The sequence below is a fragment of the Leuresthes tenuis genome, unplaced genomic scaffold (assembly GCF_036924035.1).
Source record: "Leuresthes tenuis unplaced genomic scaffold, fLeuTen1.0.hap1 SCAF_5, whole genome shotgun sequence".
NCBI classification, from domain to species: Eukaryota; Metazoa; Chordata; class Actinopteri; order Atheriniformes; family Atherinopsidae; genus Leuresthes; species Leuresthes tenuis.
In genome coordinates this window covers 13,063,964-13,084,656 of record NW_027325359.1, presented here as the reverse complement: position 1 = coordinate 13,084,656, position 20,693 = coordinate 13,063,964, and the positions used below count along the sequence as shown (strand labels likewise).

At 43.5% G+C, this 20,693-nt stretch overlaps 19 non-coding genes across 19 annotated transcripts; all 19 read left to right on the top strand.

Annotated features, from left to right (window-relative positions):
• Positions 1-354: 354 nt before the first annotated feature.
• Positions 355-428, top strand: trnan-guu (transfer RNA asparagine (anticodon GUU)). The gene has a single exon. It is a non-coding gene; the product is annotated as a tRNA-Asn (tRNA).
• Positions 429-1,426: 998 nt separating this feature from the next.
• On the top strand, positions 1,427-1,500 carry trnan-guu (transfer RNA asparagine (anticodon GUU)). The gene has a single exon. It is a non-coding gene; the product is annotated as a tRNA-Asn (tRNA).
• A 996-nt stretch (positions 1,501-2,496) lies between these two features.
• Positions 2,497-2,570, top strand: trnan-guu (transfer RNA asparagine (anticodon GUU)). Its single transcript has one exon. It is a non-coding gene; the product is annotated as a tRNA-Asn (tRNA).
• Positions 2,571-3,567: 997 nt separating this feature from the next.
• On the top strand, positions 3,568-3,641 carry trnan-guu (transfer RNA asparagine (anticodon GUU)). Its single transcript has one exon. It is a non-coding gene; the product is annotated as a tRNA-Asn (tRNA).
• A 998-nt stretch (positions 3,642-4,639) lies between these two features.
• On the top strand, positions 4,640-4,713 carry trnan-guu (transfer RNA asparagine (anticodon GUU)). Its single transcript has one exon. It is a non-coding gene; the product is annotated as a tRNA-Asn (tRNA).
• Positions 4,714-5,709: 996 nt separating this feature from the next.
• On the top strand, positions 5,710-5,783 carry trnan-guu (transfer RNA asparagine (anticodon GUU)). The gene has a single exon. It is a non-coding gene; the product is annotated as a tRNA-Asn (tRNA).
• Positions 5,784-6,778: 995 nt separating this feature from the next.
• On the top strand, positions 6,779-6,852 carry trnan-guu (transfer RNA asparagine (anticodon GUU)). Its single transcript has one exon. It is a non-coding gene; the product is annotated as a tRNA-Asn (tRNA).
• A 997-nt stretch (positions 6,853-7,849) lies between these two features.
• trnan-guu (transfer RNA asparagine (anticodon GUU)) lies at positions 7,850-7,923 on the top strand. Its single transcript has one exon. It is a non-coding gene; the product is annotated as a tRNA-Asn (tRNA).
• A 998-nt stretch (positions 7,924-8,921) lies between these two features.
• Positions 8,922-8,995, top strand: trnan-guu (transfer RNA asparagine (anticodon GUU)). The gene has a single exon. It is a non-coding gene; the product is annotated as a tRNA-Asn (tRNA).
• A 997-nt stretch (positions 8,996-9,992) lies between these two features.
• trnan-guu (transfer RNA asparagine (anticodon GUU)) lies at positions 9,993-10,066 on the top strand. Its single transcript has one exon. It is a non-coding gene; the product is annotated as a tRNA-Asn (tRNA).
• Positions 10,067-11,061: 995 nt separating this feature from the next.
• On the top strand, positions 11,062-11,135 carry trnan-guu (transfer RNA asparagine (anticodon GUU)). Its single transcript has one exon. It is a non-coding gene; the product is annotated as a tRNA-Asn (tRNA).
• Positions 11,136-12,132: 997 nt separating this feature from the next.
• trnan-guu (transfer RNA asparagine (anticodon GUU)) lies at positions 12,133-12,206 on the top strand. The gene has a single exon. It is a non-coding gene; the product is annotated as a tRNA-Asn (tRNA).
• A 998-nt stretch (positions 12,207-13,204) lies between these two features.
• On the top strand, positions 13,205-13,278 carry trnan-guu (transfer RNA asparagine (anticodon GUU)). The gene has a single exon. It is a non-coding gene; the product is annotated as a tRNA-Asn (tRNA).
• Positions 13,279-14,274: 996 nt separating this feature from the next.
• On the top strand, positions 14,275-14,348 carry trnan-guu (transfer RNA asparagine (anticodon GUU)). The gene has a single exon. It is a non-coding gene; the product is annotated as a tRNA-Asn (tRNA).
• Positions 14,349-15,344: 996 nt separating this feature from the next.
• trnan-guu (transfer RNA asparagine (anticodon GUU)) lies at positions 15,345-15,418 on the top strand. The gene has a single exon. It is a non-coding gene; the product is annotated as a tRNA-Asn (tRNA).
• A 995-nt stretch (positions 15,419-16,413) lies between these two features.
• trnan-guu (transfer RNA asparagine (anticodon GUU)) lies at positions 16,414-16,487 on the top strand. The gene has a single exon. It is a non-coding gene; the product is annotated as a tRNA-Asn (tRNA).
• Positions 16,488-17,484: 997 nt separating this feature from the next.
• trnan-guu (transfer RNA asparagine (anticodon GUU)) lies at positions 17,485-17,558 on the top strand. The gene has a single exon. It is a non-coding gene; the product is annotated as a tRNA-Asn (tRNA).
• A 998-nt stretch (positions 17,559-18,556) lies between these two features.
• Positions 18,557-18,630, top strand: trnan-guu (transfer RNA asparagine (anticodon GUU)). Its single transcript has one exon. It is a non-coding gene; the product is annotated as a tRNA-Asn (tRNA).
• A 996-nt stretch (positions 18,631-19,626) lies between these two features.
• Positions 19,627-19,700, top strand: trnan-guu (transfer RNA asparagine (anticodon GUU)). Its single transcript has one exon. It is a non-coding gene; the product is annotated as a tRNA-Asn (tRNA).
• The last annotated feature ends 993 nt before the right edge of the window (positions 19,701-20,693 follow it).

Genomic DNA, 20,693 nt, shown 5'->3' with positions numbered 1-20,693 from the left:
GTGGAATGGAACCTTCATTTGGAAGACTGAAGCTGGAAGCTCCTCTGTCTTTTGTCAAAATTGCACAAGCAAAGTGAAAAAAGACCCTTTTTGTTATATTTCTATGAAAGTGACACACAAACAAAGAAAAAATCAAAGGCTTAGAGACCTAATGAGGGCACTTGGGAAAATTTTGACATTAAATCTCTTTCTTTCACAAGTCAGACCAGCAAGTTATTGACTACTTGTTGTGTGCTACTTTACTTCAAAGCAGATATCAGCCTCATGGCAAGCATGTTGGAATCGAATAAACACTGGAATGAAGGGGTGAAGGGCGGGAATGATCGAGGCCACGCCCACCAACAACAAAAACAAGTCTCTGTGGCGCAATTGGCCAGCGCGTTCGGCTGTTAACTGAAAGGTTGGTGGTTCAAGCCCACCCAGGGACGAGTTTATTTACAATCAGATTGTGGGTAACGTAGACATAATGCTGCCATGTGTTTGGAACACGGTCTCCACATGTATCTCTTTCTACGGGCTGCAGCCTTGTCCTTCACAACCAAGTTAAACGTTTTCCTATATACTGGTCAGCAACCAGTTGTAGCTTTGGTAGCAAATCGAAAGCCGCCGGGGTAACGTGTCCTTCTGAACCCTCAAGTTATCCTGTAAGTCATTTGGTTAACAATATTTAAGGTGCAAAAGCATGCTGAGCTGTTTGATGAGAGATATTACAACTGTATTGTAACTGGCTGGTAATCTTGCTGTATACCACCTCCTACTTTTAGGTTCAAGTTTGACATTAATCAGCAGCAGATCACTAAAGTTTCATCACGCAAATATACAGAACGCCAGCATCCACTGCCACGAGGGGGCGGTGAAGGTTGAGGGCACGCCCACTGCCAGAGAAAGCAGTACGTTATTCCATTTGGCTACTAACTGAAAGGTTGGTGCTTCGAGCCCAGCAAGGGGTGTCTTGATTTATGTGTAATAAGTGAGTTAACGCAAACATTCTGCCACCAAGAACACTCTCCTAAACCATTATATACGCTCCTTAGCAAAAAATATTTCTCGAAGGGAGACCTGTTAAGTGCAGTGGAATGGAACCTTCATTTGGAAGACTGAAGCTGGAAGCTCCTCTGTCTTTTGTCAAAATTGCACAAGCAAAGTGAAAAAAGACCCTTTTTGTTATATTTCTATGAAAGTGACACACAAACAAAGAAAAAAATCAAAGGCTTAGAGACCTAATGAGGGCACTTGGGAAAGTTTTGACTTTAAATCTCTTTCTTTCACAAGTCAGACCAGCAAGTTATTGACTACTTGTTGTGTGCTACTTTACTTCAAAGCAGATATCAGCCTCATGGCAAGCATTTTGGGATCGAGCAAACACTGGAATGAAGGGATGAGGGGCGGGAATGATCGAAGCCACGCCCACCAAGAACAAAAACAAGTCTCTGTGGCGCAATTGGCCAGCGCGTTCGGCTGTTAACTGAAAGGTTGGTGGTTCAAGCCCACCCAGGGACGAGTTTGTTTACAAACAGATTGTGGGTAACGTAGACATACTGCTGCCATGTGTTTGGAACACGGTCTCCACATGTATCTCTTTCTACGGGCTGCAGCCTTGTCCTTCACAACCAAGTTAAATGTTTACCTATCAACTGGTCAGCAACCAGTTGTAGGTTTGGTAGCAAATCGTAAGCCGCGGGGTAACGTGTCCCACTGAACCCTCAAGTTATCCTTTAAGTCATTTGGTAACAATATTTAAGTTGCATCAGCATGCTGAGATGTTTGATGAGAGATATTACAACTGTATTGTAACTGGCTGGTAATCTTACTGTATACCACCTCCTACTTTTAGGTTCAAGTTTGACATTATTCAGCAGCAGATCACTAAAGTTTCATCACGCAAATATACAGAACGCCAGCATCCACTGCCACGAGGGGCCGGTGAAGGTCGAGGGCACGCCCACTGCCAGAGAAAGCAGTAGGTTAGCCCATTTGGCTGCTAACTGAAAGGTTGGTTGTTCAAGCCCAGCAAGGGGTGTCTTGATTTTGTGTAATAAGTGAGTTAACGCAACCATTCTGCCACCAAGAACACTCTCCTAACCCATAATACACGCTCCTTAGCAAAAAATATTTCTCGAAGGGAGACCTGTTAAGTGCAGTGGAATGGAACCTTCATTTGGAAGACTAAAGCTGGAGGCTCCTCTTTCTTTTGTCAAAATTGCACAAGCAAAGTGAAAAAAGAACCTTTTTATTATATTTCTATGAAAGTCACACACAAACAAAGAAAAAAATCAAAGGCTGAGAGACCTAATGAGGGCACTTGGGAAGAATTTGACATTAAATTTCTTTCATAAGTCAGACCAAGTTATTGACTACTTGTTGTGTGCTACTTTACTTGTTACCTTCACAGCAGATATCAACCTCATGGCAAGCATGTTGGAATCGAATAAACACTGGAATGAAGGGGTGAAGGGCGGGAATGATCGAGGCCACGCCCACCAACAACAAAAACAAGTCTCTGTGGCGCAATTGGCCAGCGCGTTCGGCTGTTAACTGAAAGGTTGGTGGTTCAAGCCCACCCAGGGACGAGTTTGTTTACAAACAGATTGTGGGTAACGTAGACATACTGCTGCCATGTGTTTGGAACACGGTCTCCACATGTATCTCTTTCTACGGGCTGCAGCATTGTCCTTCACAACCAAGTTAAATGTTTACCTATCAACTGGTCAGCAACCAGTTGTAGATTTGGTAGCAAATCGTAAGCCACGGGGTAACGTGTCCCACTGAACCCTCAAGTTATCCTCTAAATCATTTGGTAACAATATCTAAGGTGCAACAGCATGCTGAGATGTTTGATGAGAGATATTACAACTGTATTGTAACTGGCTGGTAATCTTGCTGTATACCACCTCCTACTTTTAGGTTCAAGTTTGACATTAATCAGCAGCAGATCACTAAAGTTTCATCACACAAATATACAGAACGCCAGCATCCACTGCCACGAGGGGGCGGTGAAGGTTGAGGGCACGCCCACTGCCAGAGAAAGCAGTACGTTATTCCATTTGGCTGCTAACTGAAAGCTTGGTGCATCGAGCCCAGCAAGGGGTGTCTTGATTTATGTGTAATAAGTGAGTTAACGCAAACATTCTGCCACCAAGAACACTCTCCTAACCCATTATATACGCTCCTTAGCAAAAAATATTTCTCGAAGGGAGACCTGTTAAGTGCAGTGGAATGGAACCTTCATTTGGAAGACTGAAGCTGGAGGCTCCTCTGTCTTTTGTCAAAATTGCACAAGCAAAGTGAAAAAAATACCCTTTTTTTTATATTTCTATGAAAGTCACACACAAACAAAGAAAAAAATCAAAGGCTTAGAGACCTAATGAGGGCACTTGGGAAAATTTTGACATTAAATCTCTTTCATTCACAAGTCAGACCAGCAAGTTATTGACTACTTGTTGTGTGCTACTTTACTTCAAAGCAGATATCATCCTCATGGCAAGCATTTTGGGATCGAGCAAACACTGGAATGAAGGGATGAGGGGCGGGAATGATCGAAGCCACGCCCACCAAGAACAAAAACAAGTCTCTGTGGCGCAATTGGCCAGCGCGTTCGGCTGTTAACTGAAAGGTTGGTGGTTCAAGCCCACCCAGGGACGAGTTTATTTACAATCAGATTGTGGGTAACGTAGACATAATGCTGCCATCTGTTTGGAACACGGTCTCCACATGTATCTCTTTCTACAGGCTGCTGCCTTGCCCTTCACAACCAAGTTAAACGTTTTCCTATCAACTGGTCAGCAACCAGTTGTAGGCTTGGTAGCAAATCGTAAGCCGCGGGGTAACGTGTCCCACTGAACCCTCAAGTTATCCTTTAAGTCATTTGGTAACAATATTTAAGGTGCAACAGCATGCTGAGATGTTTGATGAGAGATATTACAACTGTATTGTAACTGGCTGGTAATCTTGCTGTATACCACCTCCTACTTTTAGGTTCAAGTTTGACATTAATCAGCAGCAGATCACTAAAGTTTCATCACGCAAATATACAGAACGCCAGCATCCACTGCCACGAGGGGGCGGTGAAGGTAGAGGGCACGCCCACTGCCAGAGAAAGCAGTAGGTTAGCCCATTTGGCTGCTAACTGATAGGTTGGTGGTTCAAGCCCAGCAAGGGGTGTCTTGATTTATGTGTAATAAGTGAGTTAACGCAAACATTCTGCCACCAAGAACACTCTCCTAACCCATAATACACGCTCCTTAGCAAAAAAATATTTCTCGAAGGGAGACCTGTTAAGTGCAGTGGAATGGAACCTTCATTTGGAAGACTGAAGCTGGAAGCTTCTCTGTCTTTTGTCAAAATTGCACAAGCAAAGTGAAAAAAGACCCTTTTTGTTATATTTCTATGAAAGTCACACACAAACAAAGAAAAAAATCAAAGGCTGAGAGACCTAATGAGGGCACTTGGGAAGAATTTGACATTAAATTTCTTTCATAAGTCAGACCAAGTTATTGACTAGTTGTTGTGTGCTACTTTACTTGTTACCTTCACAGCATATATCAACCTCATGGCAAGCATGTTGGAATCGAATAAACACTGGAATGAAGGGGTGAAGGGCGGTAATGATCGAGGCCACGCCCACCAGCAACAAACACAAGTCTCTGTGGCGCAATCGGCCAGCGCGTTCGGCTGTTAACTGAAAGGTTGGTGGTTCAAGCCCACCCAGGGACGAGTTTGTTTACAAACAGATTGTGGGTAACGTAGACATACTGCTGCCATGTGTTTGGAACACGGTCTCCACATGTATCTCTTTCTACGGGCTGCAGCCTTGTCCTTCACAACCAAGTTAAATGTTTACCTATCAACTGGTCAGCAACCAGTTGTAGGTTTGGTAGCAAATCGTAAGCCGCGGGGTAACGTGTCCCACTGAACCCTCAAGTTATCCTTTAAGTCATTTGGTAACAATATTTAAGTTGCATCAGCATGCTGAGATGTTTGATGAGAGATATTACAACTGTATTGTAACTGGCTGGTAATCTTACTGTATACCACCTCCTACTTTTAGGTTCAAGTTTGACATTATTCAGCAGCAGATCACTAAAGTTTCATCACGCAAATATACAGAACGCCAGCATCCACTGCCACGAGGGGCCGGTGAAGGTCGAGGGCACGCCCACTGCCAGAGAAAGCAGTAGGTTAGCCCATTTGGCTGCTAACTGAAAGGTTGGTTGTTCAAGCCCAGCAAGGGGTGTCTTGATTTTGTGTAATAAGTGAGTTAACGCAACCATTCTGCCACCAAGAACACTCTCCTAACCCATAATACACGCTCCTTAGCAAAAAATATTTCTCGAAGGGAGACCTGTTAAGTGCAGTGGAATGGAACCTTCATTTGGAAGACTAAAGCTGGAGGCTCCTCTTTCTTTTGTCAAAATTGCACAAGCAAAGTGAAAAAAGAACCTTTTTATTATATTTCTATGAAAGTCACACACAAACAAAGAAAAAAATCAAAGGCTGAGAGACCTAATGAGGGCACTTGGGAAGAATTTGACATTAAATTTCTTTCATAAGTCAGACCAAGTTATTGACTACTTGTTGTGTGCTACTTTACTTGTTACCTTCACAGCAGATATCAACCTCATGGCAAGCATGTTGGAATCGAATAAACACTGGAATGAAGGGGTGAAGGGCGGGAATGATCGAGGCCACGCCCACCAACAACAAAAACAAGTCTCTGTGGCGCAATTGGCCAGCGCGTTCGGCTGTTAACTGAAAGGTTGGTGGTTCAAGCCCACCCAGGGACGAGTTTATTTACAATCAGATTGTGGGTAACGTAGACATACTGCTGCCATGTGTTTGGAACACGGTCTCCACATGTATCTCTTTCTACGGGCTGCAGCCTTGTCCTTCACAACCAAGTTAAATGTTTACCTATCAACTGGTCAGCAACCAGTTGTAGGTTTGGTAGCAAATCGTAAGCCGCGGGGTAACGTGTCCCACTGAACCCTCAAGTTATCCTTTAAGTCATTTGGTAACAATATTTAAGTTGCATCAGCATGCTGAGATGTTTGATGAGAGATATTACAACTGTATTGTAACTGGCTGGTAATCTTGCTGTATACCACCTCCTACTTTTAGGTTCAAGTTTGACATTATTCAGCAGCAGATCACTAAAGTTTCATCACGCAAATATACAGAACGCCAGCATCCACTGCCATGAGGGGGCGGTGAAGGTCGAGGGCACGCCCACTGCCAGAGAAAGCAGTACGTTATTCCATTTGGCTACTAACTGAAAGGTTGGTGCTTCGAGCCCAGCAAGGGGTGTCTTGATTTATGTGTAATAAGTGAGTTAACGCAAACATTCTGCCACCAAGAACACTCTCCTAAACCATTATATACGCTCCTTAGCAAAAAATATTTCTCGAAGGGAGACCTGTTAAGTGCAGTGGAATGGAACCTTCATTTGGAAGACTGAAGCTGGAAGCTCCTCTGTCTTTTGTCAAAATTGCACAAGCAAAGTGAAAAAAGACCCTTTTTGTTATATTTCTATGAAAGTGACACACAAACAAAGAAAAAATCAAAGGCTTAGAGACCTAATGAGGGCACTTGGGAAAATTTTGACATTAAATCTCTTTCTTTCACAAGTCAGACCAGCAAGTTATTGACTACTTGTTGTGTGCTACTTTACTTCAAAGCAGATATCAGCCTCATGGCAAGCATGTTGGAATCGAATAAACACTGGAATGAAGGGGTGAAGGGAGGGAATGATCGAGGCCACGCCCACCAACAACAAAAACAAGTCTCTGTGGCGCAATTGGCCAGCGCGTTCGGCTGTTAACTGAAAGGTTGGTGGTTCAAGCCAACCCAGGGACGAGTTTATTTACAATCAGATTGTGGGTAACGTAGACATAATACTGCCATGTGTTTGGAACACGGTCTCCACATGTATCTCTTTCTACGGGCTGCACCCTTGTCCTTCACAACCAAGTTAAATGTTTACCTATCAACTGGTCAGCAACCAGTTGTAGGTTTGGTAGCAAATCGTAAGCCGCGGGGTAACGTGTCCCACTGAACCCTCAAGTTATCCTATAAGTCATTTGGTAACAATATTTAAGGTGCAACAGCATGCTGAGATGTTTGATGAGAGATATTACAACTGTATTGTAACTGGCTGGTAATCTTGCTGTATACCACCTCCTACTTTTAGATTCAAGTTTGACATTAATCAGCAGCAGATCACTAAAGTTTCATCACGCAAATATACAGAAAGCCAGCATCCACTGCCATGAGGGGGCGGTGAAGGTCGAGGGCACGCCCACTGCCAGAGAAAGCAGTAGGTTAGCCCATTTGGCTGCTAACTGATAGGTTGGTGGTTCAAGCCCAGCAAGGGGTGTCTTGATTTTTGTGTAATAAGTGAGTTAACGCAAACATTCTGCCACCAAGAACACTCTCCTAACCCATAATACACGCTCCTTAGCAAAAAATATTTCTCGAAGGGAGACCTGTTAAGTGCAGTGGAATGGAACCTTCATTTGGAAGACTAAAGCTGGAGGCTCCTCTTTCTTTTGTCAAAATTGCACAAGCAAAGTGAAAAAAGAACCTTTTTATTATATTTCTATGAAAGTCACACACAAACAAAGAAAAAAATCAAAGGCTGAGAGACCTAATGAGGGCACTTGGGAAGAATTTGACCTTAAATTTCTTTCATAAGTCAGACCAAGTTATTGACTACTTGTTGTGTGCTACTTTACTTGTTACCTTCACAGCAGATATCAACCTCATGGCAAGCATGTTGGAATCGAATAAACACTGGAATGAAGGGGTGAAGGGCGGTAATGATCGAGGCCACGCCCACCAGCAACAAACACAAGTCTCTGTGGCGCAATCGGCCAGCGCATTCGGCTGTTAACTGAAAGGTTGGTGGTTCGAGCCCACCCAGGGACGAGTTTGTTTACAATCAGATTGTGGGTAACGTAGACATACTGCTGCCATGTTTTTAGAACACGGTCTCCACATGTATCTCTTTCTACAGGCTGCGGCCTTGTCCTTCACAACCAAGTTAAATGTTTTCCTATATACTGGTCAGCAACCAGTTGTAGCTTTGGTAGCAAATCGAAAGCCGCCGGGGTAACGTGTCCTTCTGAACCCTCAAGTTATCCTGTAAGTCATTTGGTTAACAATATTTAAGGTGCAAAAGCATGCTGAGCTGTTTGATGAGAGATATTACAACTGTATTGTAACTGGCTGGTAATCTTGCTGTATACCACCTCCTACTTTTAGGTTCAAGTTTGACATTATTCAGCAGCAGATCACTAAAGTTTCATCACGCAAATATACAGAACGCCAGCATCCACTGCCACGAGGGGCCGGTGAAGGTCGAGGGCACGCCCACTGCCAGAGAAAGCAGTAGGTTAGCCCATTTGGCTGCTAACTGAAAGGTTGGTTGTTCAAGCCCAGCAAGGGGTGTCTTGATTTTGTGTAATAAGTGAGTTAACGCAACCATTCTGCCACCAAGAACACTCTCCTAACCCATAATACACGCTCCTTAGCAAAAAATATTTCTCGAAGGGAGACCTGTTAAGTGCAGTGGAATGGAACCTTCATTTGGAAGACTAAAGCTGGAGGCTCCTCTTTCTTTTGTCAAAATTGCACAAGCAAAGTGAAAAAAGAACCTTTTTATTATATTTCTATGAAAGTCACACACAAACAAAGAAAAAAATCAAAGGCTGAGAGACCTAATGAGGGCACTTGGGAAGAATTTGACATTAAATTTCTTTCATAAGTCAGACCAAGTTATTGACTACTTGTTGTGTGCTACTTTACTTGTTACCTTCACAGCAGATATCAACCTCATGGCAAGCATGTTGGAATCGAATAAACACTGGAATGAAGGGGTGAAGGGCGGGAATGATCGAGGCCACGCCCACCAACAACAAAAACAAGTCTCTGTGGCGCAATTGGCCAGCGCGTTCGGCTGTTAACTGAAAGGTTGGTGGTTCAAGCCCACCCAGGGACGAGTTTATTTACAATCAGATTGTGGGTAACGTAGACATACTGCTGCCATGTGTTTGGAACACGGTCTCCACATGTATCTCTTTCTACGGGCTGCAGCCTTGTCCTTCACAACCAAGTTAAATGTTTACCTATCAACTGGTCAGCAACCAGTTGTAGGTTTGGTAGCAAATCGTAAGCCGCGGGGTAACGTGTCCCACTGAACCCTCAAGTTATCCTTTAAGTCATTTGGTAACAATATTTAAGTTGCATCAGCATGCTGAGATGTTTGATGAGAGATATTACAACTGTATTGTAACTGGCTGGTAATCTTACTGTATACCACCTCCTACTTTTAGGTTCAAGTTTGACATTATTCAGCAGCAGATCACTAAAGTTTCATCACGCAAATATACAGAACGCCAGCATCCACTGCCACGAGGGGCCGGTGAAGGTCGAGGGCACGCCCACTGCCAGAGAAAGCAGTAGGTTAGCCCATTTGGCTGCTAACTGAAAGGTTGGTTGTTCAAGCCCAGCAAGGGGTGTCTTGATTTTGTGTAATAAGTGAGTTAACGCAACCATTCTGCAACCAAGAACACTCTCCTAACCCATAATACACGCTCCTTAGCAAAAAATATTTCTCGAAGGGAGACCTGTTAAGTGCAGTGGAATGGAACCTTCATTTGGAAGACTAAAGCTGGAGGCTCCTCTTTCTTTTGTCAAAATTGCACAAGCAAAGTGAAAAAAGAACCTTTTTATTATATTTCTATGAAAGTCACACACAAACAAAGAAAAAAAATCAAAGGCTGAGAGACCTAATGAGGGCACTTGGGAAGAATTTGACATTAAATTTCTTTCATAAGTCAGACCAAGTTATTGACTACTTGTTGTGTGCTACTTTACTTGTTACCTTCACAGCAGATATCAACCTCATGGCAAGCATGTTGGAATCGAATAAACACTGGAATGAAGGGGTGAAGGGCGGGAATGATCGAGGCCACGCCCACCAACAACAAAAACAAGTCTCTGTGGCGCAATTGGCCAGCGCGTTCGGCTGTTAACTGAAAGGTTGGTGGTTCAAGCCCACCCAGGGACGAGTTTATTTACAATCAGATTGTGGGTAACGTAGACATACTGCTGCCATGTGTTTGGAACACGGTCTCCACATGTATCTCTTTCTACGGGCTGCAGCCTTGTCCTTCACAACCAAGTTAAATGTTTACCTATCAACTGGTCAGCAACCAGTTGTAGGTTTGGTAGCAAATCGTAAGCCGCGGGGTAACGTGTCCCACTGAACCCTCAAGTTATCCTTTAAGTCATTTGGTAACAATATTTAAGTTGCATCAGCATGCTGAGATGTTTGATGAGAGATATTACAACTGTATTGTAACTGGCTGGTAATCTTACTGTATACCACCTCCTACTTTTAGGTTCAAGTTTGACATTATTCAGCAGCAGATCACTAAAGTTTCATCACGCAAATATACAGAACGCCAGCATCCACTGCCACGAGGGGCCGGTGAAGGTCGAGGGCACGCCCACTGCCAGAGAAAGCAGTACGTTATTCCATTTGGCTACTAACTGAAAGGTTGGTGCTTCGAGCCCAGCAAGGGGTGTCTTGATTTATGTGTAATAAGTGAGTTAACGCAAACATTCTGCCACCAAGAACACTCTCCTAAACCATTATATACGCTCCTTAGCAAAAAATATTTCTCGAAGGGAGACCTGTTAAGTGCAGTGGAATGGAACCTTCATTTGGAAGACTGAAGCTGGAAGCTCCTCTGTCTTTTGTCAAAATTGCACAAGCAAAGTGAAAAAAGACCCTTTTTGTTATATTTCTATGAAAGTGACACACAAACAAAGAAAAAATCAAAGGCTTAGAGACCTAATGAGGGCACTTGGGAAAATTTTGACATTAAATCTCTTTCTTTCACAAGTCAGACCAGCAAGTTATTGACTACTTGTTGTGTGCTACTTTACTTCAAAGCAGATATCAGCCTCATGGCAAGCATGTTGGAATCGAATAAACACTGGAATGAAGGGGTGAAGGGCGGGAATGATCGAGGCCACGCCCACCAACAACAAAAACAAGTCTCTGTGGCGCAATTGGCCAGCGCGTTCGGCTGTTAACTGAAAGGTTGGTGGTTCAAGCCCACCCAGGGACGAGTTTATTTACAATCAGATTGTGGGTAACGTAGACATAATGCTGCCATGTGTTTGGAACACGGTCTCCACATGTATCTCTTTCTACGGGCTGCACCCTTGTCCTTCACAACCAAGTTAAATGTTTACCTATCAACTGGTCAGCAACCAGTTGTAGGTTTGGTAGCAAATCGTAAGCCGCGGGGTAACGTGTCCCACTGAACCCTCAAGTTATCCTATAAGTCATTTGGTAACAATATTTAAGGTGCAACAGCATGCTGAGATGTTTGATGAGAGATATTACAACTGTATTGTAACTGGCTGGTAATCTTGCTGTATACCACCTCCTACTTTTAGGTTCAAGTTTGACATTAATCAGCAGCAGATCACTAAAGTTTCATCACGCAAATATACAGAAAGCCAGCATCCACTGCCATGAGGGGGCGGTGAAGGTCGAGGGCACGCCCACTGCCAGAGAAAGCAGTAGGTTAGCCCATTTGGCTGCTAACTGATAGGTTGGTGGTTCAAGCCCAGCAAGGGGTGTCTTGATTTTTGTGTAATAAGTGAGTTAACGCAAACATTCTGCCACCAAGAACACTCTCCTAACCCATAATACACGCTCCTTAGCAAAAAATATTTCTCGAAGGGAGACCTGTTAAGTGCAGTGGAATGGAACCTTCATTTGGAAGACTAAAGCTGGAGGCTCCTCTTTCTTTTGTCAAAATTGCACAAGCAAAGTGAAAAAAGAACCTTTTTATTATATTTCTATGAAAGTCACACACAAACAAAGAAAAAAATCAAAGGCTGAGAGACCTAATGAGGGCACTTGGGAAGAATTTGACCTTAAATTTCTTTCATAAGTCAGACCAAGTTATTGACTACTTGTTGTGTGCTACTTTACTTGTTACCTTCACAGCAGATATCAACCTCATGGCAAGCATGTTGGAATCGAATAAACACTGGAATGAAGGGGTGAAGGGCGGTAATGATCGAGGCCACGCCCACCAGCAACAAACACAAGTCTCTGTGGCGCAATCGGCCAGCGCATTCGGCTGTTAACTGAAAGGTTGGTGGTTCGAGCCCACCCAGGGACGAGTTTGTTTACAATCAGATTGTGGGTAACGTAGACATACTGCTGCCATGTTTTTAGAACACGGTCTCCACATGTATCTCTTTCTACAGGCTGCGGCCTTGTCCTTCACAACCAAGTTAAATGTTTTCCTATATACTGGTCAGCAACCAGTTGTAGCTTTGGTAGCAAATCGAAAGCCGCCGGGGTAACGTGTCCTTCTGAACCCTCAAGTTATCCTGTAAGTCATTTGGTTAACAATATTTAAGGTGCAAAAGCATGCTGAGCTGTTTGATGAGAGATATTACAACTGTATTGTAACTGGCTGGTAATCTTGCTGTATACCACCTCCTACTTTTAGGTTCAAGTTTGACATTATTCAGCAGCAGATCACTAAAGTTTCATCACGCAAATATACAGAACGCCAGCATCCACTGCCACGAGGGGCCGGTGAAGGTCGAGGGCACGCCCACTGCCAGAGAAAGCAGTAGGTTAGCCCATTTGGCTGCTAACTGAAAGGTTGGTTGTTCAAGTCCAGCAAGGGGTGTCTTGATTTTGTGTAATAAGTGAGTTAACGCAACCATTCTGCCACCAAGAACACTCTCCTAACCCATAATACACGCTCCTTAGCAAAATATATTTCTCGAAGGGAGACCTGTTAAGTGCAGTGGAATGGAACCTTCATTTGGAAGACTAAAGCTGGAGGCTCCTCTTTCTTTTGTCAAAATTGCACAAGCAAAGTGAAAAAAGAACCTTTTTATTATATTTCTATGAAAGTCACACACAAACAAAGAAAAAAATCAAAGGCTGAGAGACCTAATGAGGGCACTTGGGAAGAATTTGACTTTAAATTTCTTTCATAAGTCAGACCAAGTTATTGACTACTTGTTGTGTGCTACTTTACTTGTTACCTTCACAGCAGATATCAACCTCATGGCAAGCATGTTGGAATCGAATAAACACTGGAATGAAGGGGTGAAGGGCGGGAATGATCGAGGCCACGCCCACCAACAACAAAAACAAGTCTCTGTGGCGCAATTGGCCAGCGCGTTCGGCTGTTAACTGAAAGGTTGGTGGTTCAAGCCCACCCAGGGACGAGTTTATTTACAATCAGATTGTGGGTAACGTAGACATACTGCTGCCATGTGTTTGGAACACGGTCTCCACATGTATCTCTTTCTACGGGCTGCAGCCTTGTCCTTCACAACCAAGTTAAATGTTTACCTATCAACTGGTCAGCAACCAGTTGTAGGTTTGGTAGCAAATCGTAAGCCGCGGGGTAACGTGTCCCACTGAACCCTCAAGTTATCCTTTAAGTCATTTGGTAACAATATTTAAGTTGCATCAGCATGCTGAGATGTTTGATGAGAGATATTACAACTGTATTGTAACTGGCTGGTAATCTTGCTGTATACCACCTCCTACTTTTAGGTTCAAGTTTGACATTATTCAGCAGCAGATCACTAAAGTTTCATCACGCAAATATACAGAACGCCAGCATCCACTGCCACGAGGGGCCGGTGAAGGTCGAGGGCACGCCCACTGCCAGAGAAAGCAGTAGGTTAGCCCATTTGGCTGCTAACTGAAAGGTTGGTTGTTCAAGTCCAGCAAGGGGTGTCTTGATTTTGTGTAATAAGTGAGTTAACGCAACCATTCTGCCACCAAGAACACTCTCCTAACCCATAATACACGCTCCTTAGCAAAAAATATTTCTCGAAGGGAGACCTGTTAAGTGCAGTGGAATGGAACCTTCATTTGGAAGACTAAAGCTGGAGGCTCCTCTTTCTTTTGTCAAAATTGCACAAGCAAAGTGAAAAAAGAACCTTTTTATTATATTTCTATGAAAGTCACACACAAACAAAGAAAAAAATCAAAGGCTGAGAGACCTAATGAGGGCACTTGGGAAGAATTTGACATTAAATTTCTTTCATAAGTCAGACCAAGTTATTGACTACTTGTTGTGTGCTACTTTACTTGTTACCTTCACAGCAGATATCAACCTCATGGCAAGCATGTTGGAATCGAATAAACACTGGAATGAAGGGGTGAAGGGCGGGAATGATCGAGGCCACGCCCACCAACAACAAAAACAAGTCTCTGTGGCGCAATTGGCCAGCGCGTTCGGCTGTTAACTGAAAGGTTGGTGGTTCAAGCCCACCCAGGGACGAGTTTATTTACAATCAGATTGTGGGTAACGTAGACATACTGCTGCCATGTGTTTGGAACACGGTCTCCACATGTATCTCTTTCTACGGGCTGCAGCCTTGTCCTTCACAACCAAGTTAAATGTTTACCTATCAACTGGTCAGCAACCAGTTGTAGGTTTGGTAGCAAATCGTAAGCCGCGGGGTAACGTGTCCCACTGAACCCTCAAGTTATCCTTTAAGTCATTTGGTAACAATATTTAAGTTGCATCAGCATGCTGAGATGTTTGATGAGAGATATTACAACTGTATTGTAACTGGCTGGTAATCTTGCTGTATACCACCTCCTACTTTTAGGTTCAAGTTTGACATTATTCAGCAGCAGATCACTAAAGTTTCATCACGCAAATATACAGAACGCCAGCATCCACTGCCACGAGGGGCCGGTGAAGGTCGAGGGCACGCCCACTGCCAGAGAAAGCAGTAGGTTAGCCCATTTGGCTGCTAACTGAAAGGTTGGTTGTTCAAGTCCAGCAAGGGGTGTCTTGATTTTGTGTAATAAGTGAGTTAACGCAACCATTCTGCCACCAAGAACACTCTCCTAACCCATAATACACGCTCCTTAGCAAAAAATATTTCTCGAAGGGAGACCTGTTAAGTGCAGTGGAATGGAACCTTCATTTGGAAGACTAAAGCTGGAGGCTCCTCTTTCTTTTGTCAAAATTGCACAAGCAAAGTGAAAAAAGAACCTTTTTATTATATTTCTATGAAAGTCACACACAAACAAAGAAAAAAATCAAAGGCTGAGAGACCTAATGAGGGCACTTGGGAAGAATTTGACATTAAATTTCTTTCATAAGTCAGACCAAGTTATTGACTACTTGTTGTGTGCTACTTTACTTGTTACCTTCACAGCAGATATCAACCTCATGGCAAGCATGTTGGAATCGAATAAACACTGGAATGAAGGGGTGAAGGGCGGGAATGATCGAGGCCACGCCCACCAACAACAAAAACAAGTCTCTGTGGCGCAATTGGCCAGCGCGTTCGGCTGTTAACTGAAAGGTTGGTGGTTCAAGCCCACCCAGGGACGAGTTTATTTACAATCAGATTGTGGGTAACGTAGACATACTGCTGCCATGTGTTTGGAACACGGTCTCCACATGTATCTCTTTCTACGGGCTGCAGCCTTGTCCTTCACAACCAAGTTAAATGTTTACCTATCAACTGGTCAGCAACCAGTTGTAGGTTTGGTAGCAAATCGTAAGCCGCGGGGTAACGTGTCCCACTGAACCCTCAAGTTATCCTTTAAGTCATTTGGTAACAATATTTAAGTTGCATCAGCATGCTGAGATGTTTGATGAGAGATATTACAACTGTATTGTAACTGGCTGGTAATCTTGCTGTATACCACCTCCTACTTTTAGGTTCAAGTTTGACATTATTCAGCAGCAGATCACTAAAGTTTCATCACGCAAATATACAGAACGCCAGCATCCACTGCCACGAGGGGCCGGTGAAGGTCGAGGGCACGCCCACTGCCAGAGAAAGCAGTACGTTATTCCATTTGGCTACTAACTGAAAGGTTGGTGCTTCGAGCCCAGCAAGGGGTGTCTTGATTTATGTGTAATAAGTGAGTTAACGCAAACATTCTGCCACCAAGAACACTCTCCTAAACCATTATATACGCTCCTTAGCAAAAAATATTTCTCGAAGGGAGACCTGTTAAGTGCAGTGGAATGGAACCTTCATTTGGAAGACTGAAGCTGGAAGCTCCTCTGTCTTTTGTCAAAATTGCACAAGCAAAGTGAAAAAAGACCCTTTTTGTTATATTTCTATGAAAGTGACACACAAACAAAGAAAAAATCAAAGGCTTAGAGACCTAATGAGGGCACTTGGGAAAATTTTGACATTAAATCTCTTTCTTTCACAAGTCAGACCAGCAAGTTATTGACTACTTGTTGTGTGCTACTTTACTTCAAAGCAGATATCAGCCTCATGGCAAGCATGTTGGAATCGAATAAACACTGGAATGAAGGGGTGAAGGGCGGGAATGATCGAGGCCACGCCCACCAACAACAAAAACAAGTCTCTGTGGCGCAATTGGCCAGCGCGTTCGGCTGTTAACTGAAAGGTTGGTGGTTCAAGCCCACCCAGGGACGAGTTTATTTACAATCAGATTGTGGGTAACGTAGACATAATGCTGCCATGTGTTTGGAACACGGTCTCCACATGTATCTCTTTCTACGGGCTGCACCCTTGTCCTTCACAACCAAGTTAAATGTTTACCTATCAACTGGTCAGCAACCAGTTGTAGGTTTGGTAGCAAATCGTAAGCCGCGGGGTAACGTGTCCCACTGAACCCTCAAGTTATCCTATAAGTCATTTGGTAACAATATTTAAGGTGCAACAGCATGCTGAGATGTTTGATGAGAGATATTACAACTGTATTGTAACTGGCTGGTAATCTTGCTGTATACCACCTCCTACTTTTAGGTTCAAGTTTGACATTAATCAGCAGCAGATCACTAAAGTTTCATCACGCAAATATACAGAAAGCCAGCATCCACTGCCATGAGGGGGCGGTGAAGGTCGAGGGCACGCCCACTGCCAGAGAAAGCAGTAGGTTAGCCCATTTGGCTGCTAACTGATAGGTTGGTGGTTCAAGCCCAGCAAGGGGTGTCTTGATTTTTGTGTAATAAGTGAGTTAACGCAAACATTCTGCCACCAAGAACACTCTCCTAACCCATAATACACGCTCCTTAGCAAAAAATATTTCTCGAAGGGAGACCTGTTAAGTGCAGTGGAATGGAACCTTCATTTGGAAGACTAAAGCTGGAGGCTCCTCTTTCTTTTGTCAAAATTGCACAAGCAAAGTGAAAAAAGAACCTTTTTATTATATTTCTATGAAAGTCACACACAAACAAAGAAAAAAATCAAAGGCTGAGAGACCTAATGAGGGCACTTGGGAAGAATTTGACCTTAAATTTCTTTCATAAGTCAGACCAAGTTATTGACTACTTGTTGTGTGCTACTTTACTTGTTACCTTCACAGCAGATATCAACCTCATGGCAAGCATGTTGGAATCGAATAAACACTGGAATGAAGGGGTGAAGGGCGGTAATGATCGAGGCCACGCCCACCAACAACAAACACAAGTCTCTGTGGCGCAATCGGCCAGCGCATTCGGCTGTTAACTGAAAGGTTGGTGGTTCGAGCCCACCCAGGGACGAGTTTGTTTACAATCAGATTGTGGGTAACGTAGACATACTGCTGCCATGTTTTTAGAACACGGTCTCCACATGTATCTCTTTCTACAGGCTGCGGCCTTGTCCTTCACAACCAAGTTAAATGTTTTCCTATATACTGGTCAGCAACCAGTTGTAGCTTTGGTAGCAAATCGAAAGCCGCCGGGGTAACGTGTCCTTCTGAACCCTCAAGTTATCCTGTAAGTCATTTGGTTAACAATATTTAAGGTGCAAAAGCATGCTGAGCTGTTTGATGAGAGATATTACAACTGTATTGTAACTGGCTGGTAATCTTGCTGTATACCACCTCCTACTTTTAGGTTCAAGTTTGACATTATTCAGCAGCAGATCACTAAAGTTTCATCACGCAAATATACAGAACGCCAGCATCCACTGCCACGAGGGGCCGGTGAAGGTCGAGGGCACGCCCACTGCCAGAGAAAGCAGTAGGTTAGCCCATTTGGCTGCTAACTGAAAGGTTGGTTGTTCAAGTCCAGCAAGGGGTGTCTTGATTTTGTGTAATAAGTGAGTTAACGCAACCATTCTGCCACCAAGAACACTCTCCTAACCCATAATACACGCTCCTTAGCAAAATATATTTCTCGAAGGGAGACCTGTTAAGTGCAGTGGAATGGAACCTTCATTTGGAAGACTAAAGCTGGAGGCTCCTCTTTCTTTTGTCAAAATTGCACAAGCAAAGTGAAAAAAGAACCTTTTTATTATATTTCTATGAAAGTCACACACAAACAAAGAAAAAAATCAAAGGCTGAGAGACCTAATGAGGGCACTTGGGAAGAATTTGACATTAAATTTCTTTCATAAGTCAGACCAAGTTATTGACTACTTGTTGTGTGCTACTTTACTTGTTACCTTCACAGCAGATATCAACCTCATGGCAAGCATGTTGGAATCGAATAAACACTGGAATGAAGGGGTGAAGGGCGGGAATGATCGAGGCCACGCCCACCAACAACAAAAACAAGTCTCTGTGGCGCAATTGGCCAGCGCGTTCGGCTGTTAACTGAAAGGTTGGTGGTTCAAGCCCACCCAGGGACGAGTTTATTTACAATCAGATTGTGGGTAACGTAGACATACTGCTGCCATGTGTTTGGAACACGGTCTCCACATGTATCTCTTTCTACGGGCTGCAGCCTTGTCCTTCACAACCAAGTTAAATGTTTACCTATCAACTGGTCAGCAACCAGTTGTAGGTTTGGTAGCAAATCGTAAGCCGCGGGGTAACGTGTCCCACTGAACCCTCAAGTTATCCTTTAAGTCATTTGGTAACAATATTTAAGTTGCATCAGCATGCTGAGATGTTTGATGAGAGATATTACAACTGTATTGTAACTGGCTGGTAATCTTACTGTATACCACCTCCTACTTTTAGGTTCAAGTTTGACATTATTCAGCAGCAGATCACTAAAGTTTCATCACGCAAATATACAGAACGCCAGCATCCACTGCCACGAGGGGCCGGTGAAGGTCGAGGGCACGCCCACTGCCAGAGAAAGCAGTAGGTTAGCCCATTTGGCTGCTAACTGAAAGGTTGGTTGTTCAAGCCCAGCAAGGGGTGTCTTGATTTTGTGTAATAAGTGAGTTAACGCAACCATTCTGCCACCAAGAACACTCTCCTAACCCATAATACACGCTCCTTAGCAAAAAATATTTCTCGAAGGGAGACCTGTTAAGTGCAGTGGAATGGAACCTTCATTTGGAAGACTAAAGCTGGAGGCTCCTCTTTCTTTTGTCAAAATTGCACAAGCAAAGTGAAAAAAGAACCTTTTTATTATATTTCTATGAAAGTCACACACAAACAAAGAAAAAAATCAAAGGCTGAGAGACCTAATGAGGGCACTTGGGAAGAATTTGACATTAAATTTCTTTCATAAGTCAGACCAAGTTATTGACTACTTGTTGTGTGCTACTTTACTTGTTACCTTCACAGCAGATATCAACCTCATGGCAAGCATGTTGGAATCGAATAAACACTGGAATGAAGGGGTGAAGGGCGGGAATGATCGAGGCCACGCCCACCAACAACAAAAACAAGTCTCTGTGGCGCAATTGGCCAGCGCGTTCGGCTGTTAACTGAAAGGTTGGTGGTTCAAGCCCACCCAGGGACGAGTTTATTTACAATCAGATTGTGGGTAACGTAGACATACTGCTGCCATGTGTTTGGAACACGGTCTCCACATGTATCTCTTTCTACGGGCTGCAGCCTTGTCCTTCACAACCAAGTTAAATGTTTACCTATCAACTGGTCAGCAACCAGTTGTAGGTTTGGTAGCAAATCGTAAGCCGCGGGGTAACGTGTCCCACTGAACCCTCAAGTTATCCTTTAAGTCATTTGGTAACAATATTTAAGTTGCATCAGCATGCTGAGATGTTTGATGAGAGATATTACAACTGTATTGTAACTGGCTGGTAATCTTGCTGTATACCACCTCCTACTTTTAGGTTCAAGTTTGACATTATTCAGCAGCAGATCACTAAAGTTTCATCACGCAAATATACAGAACGCCAGCATCCACTGCCACGAGGGGCCGGTGAAGGTCGAGGGCACGCCCACTGCCAGAGAAAGCAGTACGTTATTCCATTTGGCTACTAACTGAAAGGTTGGTGCTTCGAGCCCAGCAAGGGGTGTCTTGATTTATGTGTAATAAGTGAGTTAACGCAAACATTCTGCCACCAAGAACACTCTCCTAAACCATTATATACGCTCCTTAGCAAAAAATATTTCTCGAAGGGAGACCTGTTAAGTGCAGTGGAATGGAACCTTCATTTGGAAGACTGAAGCTGGAAGCTCCTCTGTCTTTTGTCAAAATTGCACAAGCAAAGTGAAAAAAGACCCTTTTTGTTATATTTCTATGAAAGTGACACACAAACAAAGAAAAAATCAAAGGCTTAGAGACCTAATGAGGGCACTTGGGAAAATTTTGACATTAAATCTCTTTCTTTCACAAGTCAGACCAGCAAGTTATTGACTACTTGTTGTGTGCTACTTTACTTCAAAGCAGATATCAGCCTCATGGCAAGCATGTTGGAATCGAATAAACACTGGAATGAAGGGGTGAAGGGCGGGAATGATCGAGGCCACGCCCACCAACAACAAAAAC